Source organism: Benincasa hispida, chromosome 3 (assembly GCF_009727055.1).
Source record: "Benincasa hispida cultivar B227 chromosome 3, ASM972705v1, whole genome shotgun sequence".
In the NCBI taxonomy this organism is placed as follows: domain Eukaryota; kingdom Viridiplantae; phylum Streptophyta; class Magnoliopsida; order Cucurbitales; family Cucurbitaceae; genus Benincasa; species Benincasa hispida.
In genome coordinates, this window is record NC_052351.1 from 70890348 (window position 1) to 70906318 (window position 15971).

At 35.7% G+C, this 15971-nt stretch overlaps 1 pseudogene; it reads right to left on the reverse strand.

Annotated features, from left to right (window-relative positions):
• Positions 1–8340: 8340 nt before the first annotated feature.
• LOC120074155 lies at positions 8341–14864 on the reverse strand (annotated as a pseudogene).
• Positions 14865–15971: the final 1107 nt, after the last annotated feature.

Consider the following 15971-nt stretch of genomic DNA (forward strand, 5'->3'; position numbering starts at 1 on the left):
GATGTGTTTGCGGCGAAAAATAAAAGAATAACGAAGTTAAGGGACTATGCGTTACTCGTACTCCTAACTAAACAGATTAAGCAATAAAAGTATGACTATAGAGTTGATAAAGACGCGATAACTAACGCGTAAAAAGATGCATGGACAAATAGATAAAATGGTGGAGAAGATAACTTCATCACATCATCAAGCTTGATCGCAAGGGTAACCCTAGCCAGAACAAGTTATGCGATCATGCTATACACAAATATACGATTCCTATTTCTAGGACGCATGCGATGCATATGCGATAATGTCGATAGGGCTTATGTCTAAGCCTCTATTCTTGCTTATGCGATCTAACTCACGTAAGACAAGGTGACCGCATACCACCATATCCTAGTTCTAGGGTGCATGCGCTGTGTAAATAGCAAATAGAACTTATTCCTAAGCTTCTACTTCTACTTATGCGATCCAATCTGACTTTCTCAAGCCTAGATTTGGTCTTTAGACTACTCTCCCAAGTATGTCCAAATGATGAATGATGCACTCATAAGACAAGATGATCACATAAAGCATGGTTGAACATAAGATTATTCCTATCTCTAGGAACACTGCTTACTTTGCTTAGTGAGTTCCACTACTTACTCTCTCGGGCAGTTAGTTGCAGCTGATCAGCTCATAGACAAGCATTGCAACTGCTCATAGACAAGCGTTGCTACAGTCTCACACTAAGCAAAGAGAATTTACTCACTATACTCGCGCAACGCACACCTCTTGGTGGTTTGTTACATGCTTCATATGTCTATGCCGTATGATTGAGTATGCGATACTCTTGCAATCTTACTTAGTTTGTTACAATGAAAGTAAAGAGTGATAGAGAAGAAGTAAATGAAGATGGAGTCGAAGGAAATAAAGTGATGCATTGATTACAAAATGCATTAATGTCTTAAGTTAAAATGTAATACAATACAGAGATAGAAGAGAGATGAAGGTCTAGATGTAGACAATCTCTTGGTTCCATCAGATGTGTATCAAGGCTACCGGTGGTGCCATGGAAGGGCGGTGGAGTAGTCTCTCTCGAGATCTATCTCTGGAAAAGCTCTGATCGTCACTCAGAATGGGTGAAGGAATGAAGAACTCTCAAAGAATGTCTTCTCACGCTTTCATCTATGTTCACAAGGATCTGCCTTAAGGCAGAAGTTCGGATGCTTTGAAGTTGAGCTCTAAGGCTCTATTTATAGAGCTCAATAGTCGACAACATTAATGGTCCCACTCTAAGTCTCTGTCACTAACGGCGCGATGGACTTGCTCTGAATCTTTGCTACTAACGACGTGGTAGGTGAAATGTCAACATCATTTTTTTGATACTCCTAAGGTATGCGTTCATGCTTGGTTTCCAAAGTACCATCGCATTCCACCAACCTTGTGATCACCCTTCTATCATGGTTATTTACTCTGTTGCCGCAACATCCATGCAACGAACGTATGCGATCGCCTTTGCGATGGTGGGATTCACCGCATTCGATTGATTCCTGCGATAGCTACAAAAGATAGACATTTTGACGCAGAATAACGCATAATATTGGGTTAGCCGAGATTTTCAATATTGATCAACGCAAGCTCACTTTTCGCATGAATTCTTAAAAAAATCACCGTATATTCTACTTGTTAGCCCTCATAATTCTAAATAAAGGGCTACAATAACTTGCATTTCTACCAGTTATCATAAGTCCCATAAGTGCAAGTGAAGGTAGTCTTTTCCTAGTCTTCTTGCGCGATTGGGATTTGGTAGAATCTAGAGAACCCATCAAGAAAACAAAAGAACGGTTTTCCAACGAGCCGTTCCACCATCTAATCAAGGAAAGGGATAAGAAAGTGGTCATTTTTAGTTACCTCGTTGAGCTTTCGAAAATCGATGCACATCCTCTGTCCGTTCTGTACGTGCATCGGTACCATCTCACCCTTTTCGTTCTCCATGATTGTCATGTCGGTCTTTCTTGGAACTATATGAATATGACTTACCCACTTACTATCAAGAATTGGGTAAATAATACCGGCTTCATTGAGCTTGATAATTTCTTTGAGAATGACGTCTTTCATCGTGGGGTTGAGCCTTCTAAAGGGTTGAACTGTGGGCTTGGCTCCTTCATCTAAAGGTATTTTATGCAGGCAAAGAGAAGGGCTCACTCCCTTAAGATCATCAAGAGTCCACCCAATGGCCTTCTTATAGGTCTTCAGAGTCTCAACTAAGGATTCCTCTTGGGTAGGCATCAACTCCCTAGAAATTATAACTGGAAGGGTGTTCCCTTTGCCCAGGTACACATATTTTAAATGACTAAAGAGAGCCTTCAGCTCAGTCCCTTGTACCTGCAAATCAACAATATCAAAATCAAAAGAAGGTTCCTCAAGGTTGCTAACATCAACAACAAAAAGTGATAAATCATGCAAGTCATGTGAATCCAAATCAATACATGGAGCAATCAATATGTCATAGTCATCATCACCATCATGCAACACAATATCATATAATAAGTCATGTGCCTCAATCATACACAAGGATAGATATTCCTCAGGAAATTTCATGGCATCATACATGTTAAATGAAACTACTTCCCCATCAAACTCTACAGAAAGACAACCCTTGTCAACATCTATTTTTGTCTTTGCAGTTTTTATAAAGGGCATTCCTTACAGAATTGTAGAAGAAGAAGGAGTGGAAATTTCATCTATTTTCAAGATGTAGAAATGAACTGAGAAAAGCAAATCCTTAACTTGCAATAACACACCCTCAACTATCCCTAGAGGTTGGATATAAGATTTATCAGCTAATTGGATGCACAAAACAATTTTTTGTAAATCATTCAAATTGAGACCCTCATACACATGATAGGGCATGACATTAATAGAGGCTCTTAAATCAAGCATGGCATGACGAATGACTCTATTACCAATAATGCAGGGTAAAGTGAACATTCCTGGGTCTCAACATTTTTCAGGCATATTATGTTTAAGTAGAGCCGATACATTCTTACTTACCACAACCCGTTCCTTATCCTTACCTATCCTGTTCTTGGTGCACGGTTCCTTGAGGAACTTAGCATACCTGAGAATCTGCTGAACTGTGTTCAAGAGGGGAATGTTTATCTGAACCTTTCTAAATATCTCGATCAACTCCTCGTCCCTTTAGTCTTGCCAGTCTACTAGGAAATGAGGCTTTAGGAATATAAGGTTCAACAGAAGGTGAAGGAAGAGTACTTACCTTAGGGTAGACGGCGTGCCTCAGATTTACCCTCATTTTTCTTAGCTTCTTCGTTGGACTTACCAGGTGGAGGTGGGTTGTCTGAAGAGATCGTAGGCAATGGAAGCTTCTTACCACTCCTGAGTGTGATGGCACTCACATTGGCATGTTTTGACTGGGCAGGTAACTTCCCTGAACCCTTGTTCTCTGTTCGACTCACTGTAGCAACTAATTGTGTGACTTGAACACCTAGATTTACCATACTCGCCCTAGTTTCTTGCTGATATGGCTTGGTGTCTTGTCATAACTAGAGAGAGTCCTTTTGTAGTTGCTGGATTTGCTGTTGAAATTTTAGGGAGTTATCAGCCAAAGATTTGACGATGTCTTCTAAAGACATACTTGAGGAAGATGACGACAGTTGATTGGAATGATTGGAACTGTCATGCCCTTGTCCTTGGCCTCGACCTCCCCATTTGAGGTTTGGGTGATCACGCCAACTTGGATTGTATACTGGGGTTTGAGGGTCGTATTTCCTCTAGTAACCCCCAACTGCGTTGACTTGGGCTTGAGGACATGCTTCAAAGGCATGTTCTACTATTCCACAAGCCCCACAAGCTTTTATATGAGCGAGTCCTCCTTGGGCCATCTGTGTCACAAGAAAAGTTACGTTAGAAATTTGAGTTTTTAATTCCTTAACCTAAGAATTAACAATTAAATCAGATTTAGTAGTCATGGTTCCAAAATTTTGGTTGTTTTTCAGCCATGTGTGAAATTAATTCTTGGGCCTCCCTAGGCGTCTTATCAGCAATAGCGCCTCCAGCTGATGAGTCAATAGAGTACGTGTCACTGGCAAGCAAACCACTATAGAAATATTGAATCAATAATTGGTTAGAAATCTGGTGATAGGGAAAGCTAGCACATAAACATTTGTATCGTTCCCAATATTTAGACAGAGACTCACCAACAAATTGTTTTATTCCATAAATATCTTTTCTTATTGAGTGGGCTCTAGAAGCTAATTTTTTTTTCAACAAATTTCTTTTTAAGCTCATTCCAAGTAGTTATCGAACCTAGAGGCAAGTAGTACAACCAATCCTTGGTCGTCCTGTAATGAAAAAGGAAACACCCTAAGATTCAGTTATTCTTCTATGACTCTATGAGGTCCCATACTTACAAAAACCATATGGAAGTCCTTGATGTATTTGTGGGAGTTCTCCCCTGTATTCCCTCTGAAGGTAGGCAATAGATTGATAAACCCCAACTTGAGTTCGAATAGCACGTTGGTCGGTGGAAATACGATGCACAAGGGTTGCTGGTCTATGTCAGGCTCTACCAGCTCCCTCAGAGTTGTCTCACGGACTTCTTCTCCCATTGCTCTTGTTGTATTGTCAACAATTTGTTGATTTCCTTCTTCTGATATTTCTCCTCTGTGTCTCCTTTGGATTCTCCTCTCCTCTCGCTCAATATCTGTAACAAAAATGAAATCCGCACTCCCAGAGGAGCGGGTCATAAACCAAAGGCAAGCAATATACACACTCTTTTTAATATAAATGGAATCCAAAAATTCTCCTAGGCTAATTGCCATGTCTCCCCAACAACGGTGCCAATTTTGTTCGTACTCCGGAAAGGCATCGTCGTACACGCCTCTGGTTCGAGCAAAGAAAGATAATATAGAGAGAAAATCACNTTATGAGTCATCTGGGGTCAATTTGGAGCAATTAGAAACTAAAAAGAACAATAACCTACAAGGAGTGAGAAAATGACAAGAAGGCCCCTAGGAGGTCGCATTCTCACATTGTTTTACATCTTTGCACTGTAATAACGTGTATATCTGCCCATTATCAGCCTTCGGCCTGAGAAAGAAAGATAATATAGAGAGAAAATCACTGATCCAAGACTTGTACCACAAACGCAGTAAAGTGGTAAGATCGGGGTCAAATCCACAGAGAGACTAATGATCAACAGGATAATTTAAGAATTCCACGTGAGGGGGGAGGAGGGTTTGTTGGATTTGCAAAATAATTGACAAGAAAACAAAGAAAGCAAGAATGAGCATAGAAAAGGGATTGAATCAAATTGATGGAAAAATCTTGGGATTAGTTTGTATACTTTTTATTTTTTATCATTAGGCATTAGTTAATTTTACTAATTTCGTGAATCCCTCAACCTATTAGAAAATCTAATAGCCCAATTAGCCAATTTTGATAAAAATCAAACTAGCACTAATTCAATTATTAACTCTTCCTTCTTAGCGACATATAAGTTGAAACTGAATTGCAATACAATAAGGTTCAATTGTTGAGACATACTACAAGCTAGAAAAGTCATATCTTGTAGGATGATTAATTGGGAAAGATTATACTAGGACATACATGAGTTTGGCCAAAAAAACTCTAGATCCTAAACATGCAATCCTAATGCGTGCAACTAAATCAATCAATATTGCATAAGCTATTACGATATTGCAAACAAGAACTTCGACTAATTAATTTGTCAGATCAATTCATAGAAACTCTATTAAAATTAACACAACTCCACCCAAAGGGTTCACAACAATTAAGTAAATTTAACTAGCAATCCTTCAAGAGTTAAGACATACAAACAATCCCAAGAGAATTTACCTAGCCTCTAAAAAACATATCGGGATTACAATGATATGGATCCCAAGAACATACTGCACCTCTCCTAAATTTTTCATTTGGAATTGAGCCGCTAGCCAGTTTTTTACTTCAGTAAGGTACCTTACATTATTCCCAATGAGTAGAATATCGTCCACACAAATTACTAGAAAACTACTTTATTCTTGTTGATCTTCTTGTATACAAGGCTCATCAACATTTTGGTCAAAACCAAACTATTTTAGCACAGTTTCAAATCTAATGTTCCAAGATCTGGACGCTTGTTTCAACCCATAAAGGGATCGATTCAGCTTGCAAACCTTTTGTCCTGACCTTGGACTATTAATCCTTCGGGCTGAGACATAAATATATTTTATTCAAGATTTCCATTCAAAAAGGTAATTTTGACGTCCATTTTCCATATTTCTTAGTCATAATATGTGGCTATGGACAAGAGAATTCTTATAGACTTTAACATAACAATAGAAGAAAAAGTTTCCTTATAGTCAACCCCTTATCTTTAGGTATTACCCTTTCCTACGAGTCTAACTTTGAAAGTCTGTACCTTCCAGCTGCATCTCTCTTTCCTGTATAGATCCACTTTTTACCCTATAGGTTTTACCCCTTCAAGTAGATCTACAAGCTCTCATACTGAATTGGAGTACATTGACTCCATTTCAAGGTCCATTGCTTTGACCCATTGGTCCTTATCTACGTCATTCATTGCCTATCGATAGAACAATGGATCCTCAATGCCATCATCAAGTGTTGGAGTTAATGTCCTAAATCGAGTATATCTTGTAGTTTGTAAAGACAAATTATGTATCTAATAAAATAAGAGGTATTTTTATTAATGTTTAGATTGTATTAAATCAATCCAATAAACTAAGATCCAAAGTTATTTTATGAAACTTAAACATGTATGTGGAGACGCACAGGTGGATCACGTTTAAGTGATAAACTAAACGGTCTGTAGTAGATGGATAAGACTGAGTACCTTATCCTGGTGACATTACGAATACGACCTGCTTTGTAGATATTACAATTGTTGTAAAGTACTATAAATGATCTAATCTTGATAGTTCATATGGAGACATGCGAGCGGGGGTATTCTATATAAAGAGTTTTGTATAAAACCAGACTGTGAAATAAATAGTCTCTCTAGATAACACCGTTGATAGAAAAGAGTTACATTTCACTAGGATAACCATAGATGACTTGACTTTAATCCTGAGTGAGTTGTGAACTCGTCTATAAGAACAATCCTTTGATTTGTATGGGTGAGAGTGACCTTGTTAGCCGACTCAACAATCTTACCATTTTGGGGACTTATCCGAGTAAGGAGTTGGGAACACAACTACACAAGATGGAATTCACGCATTCCTGACCTTAGGGAAAGTAGATAAATTGCTCCCTTAATAGCTGATTCCCGATCTTGAACATTGAGGCCTCAACCTCTCACTGGCTGGAGAGTTGTTCGTTTATAGATAGACTATAAATTGTTTGTTCATTAGAGGGATCAATGGTATTTAAGAAGTTAGATAAAACTACAGGGGTAAAACGATATTTGACCAAACTATAGTTATGAGCAATTTGTGAAGGGTTGACTCACTGTTGATCTTTAGTGAAGTGATCGATGATTAATGAAAATTGAAAAGTACAGAAATAAATCTACAATGCAAAAAGTGAAACTATCGATCTTTAGTGAAGTGGCCGATAATGAATGAAAATTGATTAATTTAATTAAAGATTTAATTAATTAATCTTATATCATTGAAGCTTCTAATTTGTAGGTTCATAAGGTCCCATTGTTAGCTCATTAAGGAATATATAAGAGGAATGGTTAGAATTGTTCAAATCAATTGCATATTAATGAGATTAATATAATATAGTTAATTATAAATGTGATCTATAATTAAGAGAGAAAATATTTGAATAAGATTCAAATATTAAAGAGATGTATACATATAAATATGTGATAATTATATGTTGATTAATTCTATATTAAATATGATTTAATATAGTCGTTTAATTGATTAATGGTTAATTAATTAATTGATTAATGGTTAATTAATTAATTATTTTTTTTGAAGTAGAGATAAATAAACATGTGATCTTTATTTATTTATTGATTATATATATATATTAAATTGAATTTAATATATATGATTATTTAATTATTGAACTAATTAATCAAATAAAATTTATTTAATTAAATTAGAACTAGAGTAGGAATAGAAAAGACTAGGAGAAAGGGGTTACCTCTTTTCTCTATAAATAGGTCTTCATGGCCCATGTTTGTGTATACAATTGAATTGGGAATTATGAATCTCAGTCTCCTATTACTTTTCTCAAAATCTCTCTCCTTTTCTCTACTACTTTTTCTCTCTCTTCCAAATCTTGGAGACCACACATCCAACTTAGTAACACAATACCAAGAGATAATAGAGAAATAAACTATTAGCTTAGACTTGCAGACCATGAACTAACAATATATGAACAGATTCAGAACTTAAAGTCTGCTGATATATAATATGATATACTTGCTATGGAGAGCTATAATTATTTTACACTACACATAACACCACCCAAGCTCAATAATATAATAACAATACATCACTTTATGTTATGTTCTGTTTCTAACTGACAAAGTATTCTCCACTGGCATGAACTTCTTTCACCCTCTTATCATAATCATCCTCTTCTTCTTCCAGCACTCGGTCGCCGCCTTCATCATCCTCTTCGATTCCCCAGTCAAATCCCGCGACAGTTGTTGATGATGGGGGCAGGTTTCTCGCCTCCCCCATGATCTTCATGATCTCATCAAAACTTTGAAGAGAGAAGCTTGGATTGTCCCTATTATAATAGATGGCTTGGGCCGATTCTGTTAGTTCTCTTGGCAAGTTCTTTACGAACCATGGGTGGTTCTTGATCTCTTTTACTGAAATTCTCTGCCGTACCATGTCAGGTGTGAGAATTAAATAGAAACGAAGCAGTATCACCAAAAGATGTATGGTCATGTGGAGTTACTCTCTAAATTTTGTTATATCTACAAATTCTTTTACATTGTGTTATACCAACTAATACTTTGCACTTCACTGCTATGTTTGCAACTTTCCTAGATAATTTATATGGGGTGTCAAATTTTGAGGATGAATTAAAGTGTGGCTTGTTTTCTCTCTACATTGAAGACTGTAAACTAGCTGCTTGAAATCTTTCTTGGATTGTTTCCTATAAGACTGAGTTGAGATTAATTGCCAAATGTGCTAGCTAGCAAATACAAAAGTTTTCAGATATTTCAAGTATCAAAATTGAGAGAGAGAGTTTTATATATAAGCCTTTAAAAAAGCTAACTGAAGCTCAAAAACTTGTCCAAGTTCCCTAGTGAAGAGATGGGTCTTAATGTAATTATTATTTATCCCTAGATCATGAAACTAAAAAATCAATTCAGATAAAGAAAATAAAACTAACATATAACATAGGGAAGATAACTTTGTATACTGGCATTAAATTTCAATAGAATTGCATGTGGTAGAGCCTATTAAGGCTGGTTGAAGTTTCCCTACACTACCATTTTACCATTTTAGAAGTTTCAATTCAGAATCAAACAAAACTAACAAAGTGAAGTTAATTTTATATTAGAACTCTAAATAAGGAAATGATCACAAAATCATATTAGTTTGTCACAGAAAAATACCCTTGACGGATTTTGGACAAAGATGCGAGAGAGTAGATGTCGACAATCTCTAGATATGTGAACATAGTCTGGTATTTTATACTGTACATCCATTATTCTCTGCAGAACGACAAAAATGGAGTGAGGAAGATGTGCACTTTACTGAGATTACTATACGAAAGGGAAAATACTGGACCTGAATGGTTTTCCGAAGGTTTCTAGGATCGTTATGGTCTTCGAAAGGGTATGCACCAACCAACATAACATAGAGAGTAACTCCACATGACCATACATCTGCCAACTAAATACGACAAAAGAGAAGACAATAAGCCATTTTAGAGTGAGAGTTTGAATAAAGAGAATCTATTCTTTGAATACTTCTAATGATACCAATAACCATATTAATTTTATATTTGCTTAAAGGAAACAAACTGTAAGTCTTTCTACATGCACGATGAGAACAAAACGTTACATGAAATTTTAGTGCTCAAACTAGAACAAAGCTTTTCATGAAATTCTTGTGCTCAAACTAAATCAAACTTCATTACAGAAACAAAACTATCGAACATGTTGGAATGCCTTGAATCTGATATATGACACTCCGAACGCCCAAGTACAGTGGTCTCTATGAGGTCAAGAGGGTTTAGAGAAGCGCACTATATAAACTCTCTAACCCTCGAGGTGTCTCTACTCTGTATTTTCTTCAAGAATTCCCTCTAATGATAAACCATTTTCCTTTTGCTCATGGATGTAGCTAACATACTGTTAATGAACTACGTAAATCTCTATATCGATTCTCTTTTGTTTTACGTTTTCTGTTTATCTTTAATTGATTCATAACAGAACGAAAAACCCAATTTATTTTCAATAGAAGGAAAAACATCTGTGGATAAATTTTCAAAAGGTCTACAGTTGATTATGTAGTAGTTCAAGTTCAAAATGTAGTCAGTCATCCAAAATGTATCTTGCAACAAGGTCAAAGGAATTTGGAAAAAAATATGCAGTAGATTGTGTAATGGATATGAAATAATATTCTTCTTCCTTTTTCATAATCTTATTGTAGTTGGATTATCCATATGTATATAAGCACCTTTCCATCATACTCCTGTCGACATATAACCTCTGGTGCTATGTATGCTGGTGTACCAATAGTTGATTTTGGTCTTGAATGCAACACAGATGACTACAAAAAAAATTGACAATATAATATCATAAGTACAGAGAGAAGGAAAGAAAGAACATATTAACATTCTCGAATTCAAAGACCTTGGAGAAGCCAAAATCACAAATCTTCAAGCGCGGGGCTGCGCTTCCATCTAGAAGGGTATTTTCTAGTTTCAAGTCTCTATGACATATTTGCTGCAAAGGATTGTGTCACATGAAAATATCATATAAGATTTTTAAACAAGAAACCACACGAGGCTTTGTATGTTTTTTATTCTACCATTGAATGGCAATAATAGACTCCCGAAATCAACTGTTGGAAGAAATATCTTGCCTGTAAAAAGTAACGTCAAAGAGTTAAACAACTTCAAAAAGTTAGCACTTCTTAAGAACTTCGGCACCCCAAAGCCAGTTTCAAGAGATAACAAAAGGTTTGAGTTATTAAGTTTTCAATCCGAGGCTTCGGTTTAGATATCGGAGGGTATCTCCAAACATTCACAGTGTATAAGAGACAGAGAAAGAGAGTAGATAACAAACCTCATCTTCACTAAAACGTCCAGCTTTGCTAATTCTTTCAAAAAGTTCTCCCCCAGCTGCATATTCCATCATTATAGCCAAATGCGTTGGGGTTAAAACAACCTGCAAATCTTAAAACCGACTTCAACTTCAACTTCAAACCTATTTTGCTGAACAAGTATTACCAAAACTTTGGCAATTACATGAAAAATCCTAAAAAAAGTAGAGAGAAACTTGCCTTCTTGAAACGAATTATATTTGGATGTTGAAGCGATCGATGGTTTATAATCTCTCTTGCCACATTCTCATCAATCTGTCAATACAAATAAGCATCAAAAGCCCCCAATTTAAGCACCCATATTAGAAAAGAAACAAGGTTGATTTGAAAGCCAAAACGAAAGAGAATTAACCTTATGACCACGTTTTATGTACTTGATGGCGACAAGCTCTTTGGTGTGTTTATGCCTCAAAAGTCTAGCAACACCAATATTTCCAGCACCCAACTCCTTAACAGCTTCGTACTTATCCATTTCTGCGCACAATCTAAGTTGATCAGACCTGAAATAGACTAATGGCCTCTAACATTTTCTACCTTCGTATTTCAATTACAATTCCAGCTCTCCCTCACCTTCTTCATTGTCGTCTTCAGTTCCCCGTCGTAAACTCTTGGGCGGGTTCCTTGCCTCCCCCACGATCTTCATGATTTCTTCAATACTTTGAAGAGTGAAGCTTGGGTTATTTCTCCGATAATATACCGCTTGGGCTGATTCTGTCAGTTCCCTTGGCAAGTTCTTTCGGAACCACGGGTGACTCTTGATCTCTTTTAGTGAAATTCTCTGTCATATTATGTTGAGAGTGTGAGAATTACATCAAAGAGAAGCAATATAACCCAACATCTTAACGAAGGTACAAGTTGGAAAGAAAGGATGTTCTAGCTCATGTGGGAGGGTCTATCAAGGCGAATCTAAGTCTCCCTACGCTACCATTTTACCATTTTAGAAGTTCTAGCTCATAAAATCAAACAAAACTAACAAAGTGGAGATGATTTTTCAAATTCAAAATAAAGAAGCGACAAAAACATATTAGTTTATGCCACAGAAAAATACCCTCGACGGATTTTGGACAAAGATGCGAGAGAGTAGGTGACGACAATCTTGAGATATTTTAACATTGGCTGGTATATTGTACTGTGCAGCCTTTATTCGCTGCAGAACAACAAAACTAAAGTGAGAAAAGTTATCACTTGACTGAAATTACTATACAATGGGGCATGTAATGGACCTGAATAGTTTTCTGGAAGTTTCTAGCATCGTCCTGATCATCAAAAGGATATGCACCGACCAACATAACATACAGAGTAACTCCACATGACCATACATCTGCCATCTACAACATGATGGAATAGAAGACAATAAGCCATTTTGGAATTTGAATTAAGAGAGTCTATTTTTTAAGTTGAATTATCTCAAAATGTAGATAAGAACCTTTCCATCATATTGTCCATGAGATAGAACCTCCGGTGCCGCGTATGACGAAGAACCAACAGATGAATTTTGTTTAGAATGAAAAAGTGATGACTACAAAAGAAATTGACAGTACAACAATATAAGTAGTAAGTACAGAAAAGATAAAAGAAATAACATATTAACTTGAATTGAGCCAATAAAATACTCATATTCAAAGACCTCGGAGTAACCAAAATCACAGATCTTCAAGCGTGGGGCTTCGCTTCCATCTAAAAGGATATTGTCTAGTTTCAAGTCTCTCTGACATATTTCCTGCAAAGCATTGTGTCAAACAAAATATCGTATAACATTTTTAAACAAAAAACCATATGAGACTTGGTATATTTTTTATTCTACCATTGAATGGCAATAATTGACTCCAGTAATCACTTGTTGGAAGAAATATCTTGCCTGTAACAAATAAGATCAAAGAGTTAAACAATCTCACAAAGCTCACAATTCTTCTTTTGGCGTACTGTACCCCACTAATTCAATAGAATGCTTCTTAGAACTCGAGGACACAATTGTACAAGCCATAGAACAATTCTGAAGAAGACGTCGACACCCCTAAACCAACTTCGAGACATAACAAAGGTTTCGAGTTATTAAGTTTTCAATCCCGGACTTGGATCTACACGTTCGAGGGCATGTCCAAAGAATAAAGCTAGAAATTCATAACCTATGAGAGAGAAAAAGAGAGAGATATTACACCACATCTTCACTAAAACGTCCATGGTTGCAAATTATATTGAAAAGTTGTCCCCCAGCTGCATATTCCATCACGACAGCCAAATGCGTCGGGGTTAAAACAACCTGCAAATCTTAAAACCGACTTCAATTTAATCTATATAACACTCTTGATGCATTTAATACTAACACTTCCATCAATCTCCCACTAAAGAAAATCATTTTTTTTTTGTCATAAGAAACAACAAAGCCAAGCCCATATTGGTGAACAAGTATTCCCAATACTTGGACCATTACATGATGTTAGATTAAAGTAATCCTCAAACACAAAAAGTAAAGAAACTTGCCTCCTTGAAACCAATTACGCTTGGATGCCGAAGCAATCCATGGTTAATAATCTCTCTTGCCACGTTCTTATCAATCTGTACATACTAATTTAAGCATCCATATTAAATAAGAAACAAGGAAAGAAATGAATCGAGAACAAAATTAACCTTAGGACCACGTTCTATGAACTTCACGGCCACAAGCTCTTTGGTGTGTTTATGCCTACAAAGTTTAGTAACACCAAAACTTCCAGCACCTAAATCCTTAACAACTTCGTATTTCTCCATTTCTAACCCACAAGAAGAAAACAGAACAAAAATGAATAGCAATAGCAAGGAAAGGTTTCAATGCTCATTGACTTCAAAATACAAAAACAACGAATGGGCTCTCTAACATTTTTTTTTTACTAATTTTTGTATATGTTTTTCTAAGGCTTTGACACTTGTTTTGTTCCCATTCCAATGTCATCCGTTTTTCTTTACTAGTTTTTGGTTTTGTTTTTGTATGTGTGAGGTTTGATACTTTGTCTGCTTCCAATTCCAATTTCCTCATCCCTCTCATCACTGTTTCATTCTTTGATGGATGACATTGGTTTGCATTGAACTGGAAATCTATTTAAAAAAAGTTCTGGAAAAAAACAAGCAAAAAAAACCAAATTTGAATGTTAAATTAAATATTCACAAAATCACACTCAAAATATAAAGTCAAACTTATCATTTATATTGAGATTTTGTACGGAGCACCCTCTCCCAGGCATTAATCATGGCATTCTAATGCTTAATGACTCGCTCTTGACAAAACAAATGAAAGCTAACCTAGCTTCTACTTACGTCAAAGTACACTTACAGTGATTGTATAGAGTCCCGTTGAGGACATCTCTCCCAACTTGAAATTGTCACAGCCCCTAATGGTAATGATTATTGTGATTAACTTTTTCTCACGCTTCTGCCACTCGAATTCGTGGGTGTCATGCCACTGCAATTTTTGAGAATAGTCTTCTCACAATTTTTAAATTAAATCGAGAATTCATGAAATCCACGTAGTTCTAGGGAAAGAACCGGAAATCGAGCAAGAGCTACTAAAGATTTGACCTGGAAAGATTGATGCTTCTAAAGCTAGTAGTAGAGCCACTTTTTCTTTTCATCTTATTTTTTAAGAATTTTTTTTTGTATTGTGAAGACTAAAGTCTATGAGCTCAAACTAAAGTCTTTGAAGGTTTAAAAAAAAAACATTATAACGGTTGGATCCTAAACCATGAAAATGATCGGATTCGCTATTGAACCCGTGCAAAGTAACAGTTCGACTCTCATTTGTGGAAAGAGTCAAAGAATATTTTTTAATCGAATTCTCCAGAGGTGCTCGGGAAAGTAGATGTAGGTCGTGTTTGACCGAACCACTATAAAAAGCACGGTGTCTTTTTCTAACTATTTCCTAGTTATTTTTGCACTTAATTTTAATTGCTTGATCTTGTTGGTTGATATGATTGAATAGATTATCACATACTTTTATCAATGTTGTTATTTAATATCAACTAGGGTTTTGTTAATTTAATTTAAAAATTATCTAATTAGTTCAATTGAGCATATTTAGAAAAATTTTAATTAAATTCTTTTCACCCCTCTAGGGTTGTCATACCGGTCCTAACAACATTTATATGTTTTTATCCATATTTAGAGTTTTAAATTTTAAAATGTAAATTTATATTAAAAAAAGACAAAAACGTTTAAATGTATAATCTTTTCTGTTATAAATTCAATTCTTTTTTTAAATTAATATATGTATTATGTAATATATTCTAAATTATGTAATATAACAAAATAATAATTATACAAAAACTTTTTAATATAAAACATAGTTCAACTGGTATAGTGTTTATATTATCAACCTCAAGGTTAGAGGTTTCGTATTTAATCTAATACTTTTGCAAAAAAAAAAAAAATGTTAACAAACTAATTAATTTATAATAGTTTATGTTAACTCCAATATTGAGCTAGAGTATTCAAATGACCCAACAACCTCGAACTACCAACCCAAACTATAAGGGTTGGGTTGGATCTTGGGTTGATCTAACCCAACCCAAACTATAAGGGTTGGGTTGGATCTTGGGTTGATCTAACCCAACCCGAATTAAAAACATCTCGACCATTTTCTACAAATTAATAGAAGGAATAAAATTTAGAATCCCTTACTTTCATTGACGGATCCTTGGAGGGAATTTAGAAAATTCTACATATCACTTTTTTCTTCTGTGATGCAAA